Source organism: Rhagoletis pomonella, unplaced genomic scaffold (genome assembly GCF_013731165.1).
Source record: "Rhagoletis pomonella isolate Grant_MI unplaced genomic scaffold, Rhpom_1.0 Rhpom_scaffold_00007, whole genome shotgun sequence".
Lineage (NCBI taxonomy): Eukaryota > Metazoa > Arthropoda > Insecta > Diptera > Tephritidae > Rhagoletis > Rhagoletis pomonella.
This window is the reverse complement of record NW_023458561.1, coordinates 33,059,676-33,065,914: the sequence shown is the minus strand read 5'-3', so window position 1 is coordinate 33,065,914 and position 6,239 is coordinate 33,059,676. Positions and strand designations below refer to the sequence as shown.

Here is a 6,239-nt window from a genome sequence, read left to right as displayed (position 1 = left end):
TCGATATACACGAAACAATGGGCCAAATATAGTAAAACTGCGTTTTTCGTTTTCACTCTGTCGTCGGGATTTTTTTTTCAAAGGACCTTTAAATTTTAAGAATATGATTCATTAAAAAAATTATTTCAAAAAAATCAGTGCAATTTAGAATAACAACATGGGTACCAAAAGAGAGAGAAAACTCTGTAGAATTTAAAAACAATAAAGTTTTTTGGTTTACAAGGACGAATAGGTTTTAAGAATGAGCTTTTAATAAATTTTATCTTTTTGAGTTAAAGTTTGCATATTAGTCCTTTAGTTGTATATTAGTCCTCAACAAAACAATAGTAAAAAAAAATATTGCAAATGTTCAAGGATATTTAAGGACAAAATTTATAAAGGACATTTTCCATGCCCATTTGTCCTTATGCAACAAAAAATTTATTCTATTATAATTCTACATAATTTTTTCTTTTATATGATACCCTTATTGTTATCCTACATTACACTGAATTTTTTAAATATTTTTTTGAAATAATTGTATTTTTTAAATTTCAAAGTATTCTTAAAAAATCCTGACGTCAGAAAGAAAAACTAAGCACCCAGGTTTACAATAATTTACCCATAGTTTTTCGAATATATACATTTTTGTGTGTGTAAAATTTACTGTCGCACGGTGTTATTAAACCCTAATATTCCCGTCAGAATGTACGTCAATACCGGAAAAGTACGCGAAGGAAGTGGCGTACCTAACGTAGAAATACGCCACAATGAAGGTATTGCGTCTAGCAAAAATAATTAAATTTATTGTAAAACTAATCGCATTAGTTTTTTTGATTATCTTTGTTAATTTTTAATTTTTTTCTTCCAAGTGGCTAAAAATACGATTATTTTTTTGATTATTTTTAATGGTAATCGGTAATTATTAATTTAAAAGTGGAAATAATGGTAATTAATCATTAGCAGATTTAAAAATAATAATTAATTAAATCGGTAATCATTACAATTACTTAACAGCTCTGCTTGTAATAAAATATGAAAATTAAATAAAAAAATTAAAAAAGAAAAACCAATGCGAGAAGTCTTTTTGCATATTTTGTTTGTTTTTAGTGGATATTTTTGAGTTTTTAGTGCATAAAAATTCGAGCCCTATTAATCACATTTTTCTCATTATCTTCGTCGGTCCATCGACGCAAAGGTTGACAATCTGACACTCTCTATTCAAACACACACAGTGTACTCAACTGTCAGTTTCATCTTTGAGCGGAACGTACGCAAAGTACACCGATTCTGACGGGCCATAATTGAAATCAGTCCAATTTTAGGCCCTTTAAGAAGCTAAACACTTTGGATGTAGCCATGTTCCAAATTTTGGATGGAGAACATAATCGTTTCCTAGTAATTTTAGGTGGGCAGTTACATTGAATATGCTCTGCAAAACCTACAGTCTGGCTCTACAGAGATTTTTCTTGAGAGCTGTATACTAAGTTTAAGGGTTGTCTGGAGTTCTCAAGAAATATCTCAAAAATATTTAACGTTATTTCTGTTGATAGAAAAAGTAATTTGCTGTTGCTGTAAATTTTCTTGAAGAAATAAATTCATGTGCATTTTTTTTCTTGAGAGCTGCATACTGATGTAAGAAATTTAGATTGAAGGAGATTACTGAACAGACTTTATAAGAATTTTTCGTTTTTCCCTTTAGTATGAAAGACGTTTTTTAAAATTTTCATGATTTTTCAGATTTCATTGCATGAAATAAAAAGTCTAATCAAAATCTCAATTTGATAAAAACAGCAAAGATACATTACGTTGAACACATTTTTTATGAACAAACAGTGCACGAATTTCGCACATTTCATAGCTATGTAGTTTCACGAATTGGAATTTAATAAGAAAACTGACAGAAAAGAAGAAATCATGTTATATATAAATTTCTGGTGAAAACGGCTCTTAAACTTTGAGTTAAAAAATTTTAATTACATACTTATCAATAAACGCGCGATGTATATGGTTTTTTTTTTAGAATCTACAAACGTTTTAAAATCTATTAAACTAAAATTTTTAAACTTATATTTTTTTACACTTCTGTACAAACAACTCAAAGTAATACATTTGTATATTAATATTAATTTTTATTGGTAAAGTGCACTCACCATTTCGATTTCTTATTTTTATTTTTTTTTTTACCGATTAGGATGTGCGGCTGGACACAAGCTGAAAATTTTCGAAAGTACAAAAATTATTAAATCAAAATTTGACTTCAATACTGTAACTACTTAGTTACCTTTTTCGGTTTTGCTGACTTTTATTTAAGACAAGGCACCAAGCACGGTCAGATGGAGCACGCGATATGTTGACACAAAAAATTAGCAAGCGGCTTATATAGCATTGACATGTCAAAGGAGCAATCGCGAATCTTCGTTCCCAACCTCCAGCGCCATGATAAACGCTATCCACTGTGGCACAAATAAAAAAAAAACAAATAAAACAAACGCACCCACAGGGCATGCACACAAATGATATGCAGAAGGGGTGCACAAAATACGGTCGCATACCCTTTTGTGCGAAAAAGAGAAGCCGCTCGTAAATAATACATAGTACAATTTGCATATCGGGAAGCTGAAAAGATGCAATATTTCATGAAATTAGTTTGCATATGATTAAAGGAGATTATAAAGTAAAATATGCATGTTAATGTGTGTCTTTTCTTTTTTATTCAATTTCTTCAAATTTCAGTTGAGCGTCTAAGTTGAAGTGCTGCTTGAAGTTAGAAAACTCAGGAAACTTCAGCAAAATTTTTTGGAATTTCGAGAGTTTCGACCGAGAGTATATACCTCTGTTATGAAGATTTGTCAATTTTACTAAAGTTATTTCATTATACTTTTTTGTTGACTGCAACTACTTTCGTCCTTAATTCATAAATAAATACCGAAATGAGTAACCTCCTTCTTCTAAAGTATGCTTAAGACGAATGAACTAGATTTATTTGTACACATATGTATGACATTAGACCGTACCCGAAAAAAAAAAAATATTCGCCGTCCACCCCTGAGTTTAAAGTATTTTTGGCCAAACGTTTTGGCGCCGCCGTTTTAAATTTTTTGTCATATCTTCAGCATTTGTAATCGGATCTTAAAGTATGATATGTACATACATATATTGATGTTTTTGTCTCGAGGAGATAGTTTTTTTGGTGCAAAGTTCATTGACCTTATGTTCCCCGTTCTAATACTTACCCACCAGATCTACACCCTAATGTCCATAAATTTACAGGGCAATTCTGCATTATTATTTTTTTATTTCATTTAATTTTTGGAAATTATATCTTTATTGATTTTTTGTTTGATTTCTTTTCTAATTTCATTTTCTTTTAATTTGTAGATTATAATTTAAAAAGAAAAATATATATTTTTCTCGTGAAAGAAAAAATGTTTTGAGCGCATGAAAAAATGTGTCATGAAGTGTAGTTTTCGATGCCTCTTGTTTTTCCCGAAAAAAAATTGTCTAACCTGTAAATAATTGTCTAAACAGAATCGTGTCGACAAAAAAGCAGATATTTCGTGAGAAATGGTCGAAAAAATAAAAATCTTCAAATAAATTTGACTAAATCACTATTTTGGGGGTTCTTGTGATCGCTGAATCCATTATCAGTTTTTAAATTGAAGATAGCTTCTGTAAGTCTTACCGATTTCTACAAAACTATGTCGTGGGGGTGTATCTTGAATTAAAAACTGATATCGAATTCTTGTCCAGCCACCCCAAGAACATCCAAAATAGTAATTGAATAGAATTTATTTAAAGATTTTTTTTACCTTTTTTTTACGAGATATTTGCAAATAGCGACAAACTTCTCTTTAGACAGTGACTTTGAGGTTTGACAAAGAAAAAAAAATCCTATACATATATTTTTAATTTCATACATTTTAAAAAACTTTTTTATTATTTTAATTTAATATTTCTGTTTTATATTATTTTCTTTTGATTTTTAGTTTTTATTGTTTTTAAAGAAAAAATATATATATTTATTTTACGTCAATTTTTAGAAAACTTAAAAGTCAAAGAGAAGAACGCTAAGATCTCATCGTTAGTATATCATTTAGTTAGTCTTTCGAAAGACGAAAAGAGCTTTCAAGAGAGTTGCCAATCTTACAAAAGACTTCCATTGCCAGAACTGACCTGTGAAGTTCACCAAAAATAATGAAACTTTTGCTGAGGAAGTATTTCGATTATTCTAGAGGAAGTATATAAAAAAATTAAAAAAAGCGACCTCTAGGCTCGGCCAAAGAAATTATATATTTTTTTAATTGCCTTTGTTATTTACTTACTTTGTGCTTGTGCATAACAAAATAAGAGACCTCGCGACCTGAAAGATCTTTTGTATCCCCTAAAAAGAGAGCCGCTAACACAGTGAAGCAAAGATTCCTTCGACTTCCCTAATGAATCCTAAAAATCCTAAAAACGTCGAATTTTTTGTAACAAAGGGCACGACTGGCTGAAATTGCCTTGCAAAAATACTTTAGAATCTGGGGTGTACGGAGAACTTTTTTTTTTTTGCTTGTAATGTGATACAGTCTAATGTACCTACACATTTATATGCGCCTTTTCCAAGATAAAAAGTTTGGTTGCCCACTCGATTACTTGTTGGGCTGTTAATACGCGGTTAGATATGCATTTGATGCTGATTACAAAGCACGCTGGCAGCAAATGAAGTATCAGAAGCATACATAAATACAAGCAAATATAACGGTAACTAAGTATTATCTTTAATATTCACACAAACTAATAACAATTCGCATGATTTGAGAATACATTTCTTCAAACTTGTTTCATGCACTTGAGGAGGTTACTCACTTCGTCCTGCGTAATTTTCCACGTTCGATGTTTTATACAGGGTGATCAATGTTTAGGATACATCTGGGCCTTTCACTGTAAACTATTTCGAAGAATGAGCAATGAGTATCTACAATAAAAATTCTGAAGTCTATGCCAGATTTCGATTAAAACAAAAAATTAGAAGTATATTAGGGTATTCTCCGTAGCTATAATAGAAGTAAAGGGACGGAGTGAATTTTCACTTAACTATTTATTGTATGTAAAATAAATGCGAATGGGTATAATGATGTGTGGTTGACAACCAGTAGAATGAAAATTCTCTGGGTGATAATGCACTAGGTGGAGCGTAACAAACCCTAAGAATCTGTTGATTTAGATCTCCTGTTCGTTACGTTCCACACAAAATTCACACTCTTGTGTACATACATATATATATCTCGTTCTTGACGCTGTGGGCAACGTGAGAAACTCGTTAGGCCACTCCAATTTACCGTGGAAACATAATGCCGGCGAACGGCGAACTCACCACAGCGAAATTCCCGCTGTAAAAGTTAGAACACCCGCCGGCATATGAAACTGAATACAGCCAAAGCGAAATGCGAAGTTTGCTCGGCGGCGTCAACGACAACATATAACACGAACTATTTTTGTTGGTTGAAAAATACACTGATCGACGATTCGTTAAATCTGGCTTAAAATAAAATAATTTATAATAATTCCCCCTTGCCTTATATTTATATTTGTTATCATTTCATCATTTCTAAATATAGTTTCGTTTTTCAAAATATGGTCACCTAAATTGTAAGTGCGACGAAATGGTATCAGCTGTTTTCGCTACCGCTCTAATTCTGTTAAAGTAAGCGAAATAGCAGGGCGAACGGTGAACGACGGCATCGTCCAATTCGGCGAACTTAGCCGTTCGCCGGGTATTGTGTTTCAAGCATTAGTCAGTTCAAAGGCTCCGAAATAGATGACATGCGAGCGGCCCTCTCAGCAATGGGCTATAAACTAAGCTTGGGACACGCTGTGTGAAGTTCACCGAACAAAAAATTTTATGTATAGGTCAAATAGCCTTCCCACACGTCTGCGACCTTGGCAATTGAAACAAGGACTGCGATTTACGGATGAGCGCCTGGAATGTTCGTACTCTCTACATCACCGCAATATAGGAAACTTGAAGTACAGTATCTCGTTTCTGTAACAATTCTCTACCAAGGCGAATTGAGATATGAGTGGCGAATTCTCTGTTCTCTACTGCTAATGAGTATTAGATAATGACGAATATCCTCTACCAGTAGACAAATAATCGGTAGAGAAAAGTTACAGAAACGAGCTACCGGACATGGCTTTAAGATAAGATACGAAAAAGAATTTTTAAGTAGGATTTGTAGTTGGTCTTTGACACCCTGTTTTCAGGCTCACCGTCA

General features: G+C 32.3%; 1 long non-coding RNA gene across 1 annotated transcript; it reads right to left on the bottom strand.

Annotated features, from left to right (window-relative positions):
* Nucleotides 1-2,153: 2,153 nt before the first annotated feature.
* Nucleotides 2,154-2,576, bottom strand: LOC118743696. Its single transcript, XR_004993491.1, has 2 exons — nucleotides 2,264-2,576; nucleotides 2,154-2,193 (listed from the first exon to the last, which is right to left on the bottom strand). It is a non-coding gene; the product is annotated as an uncharacterized LOC118743696 (long non-coding RNA).
* Between the last annotated feature and the right edge of the window lie 3,663 nt (nucleotides 2,577-6,239).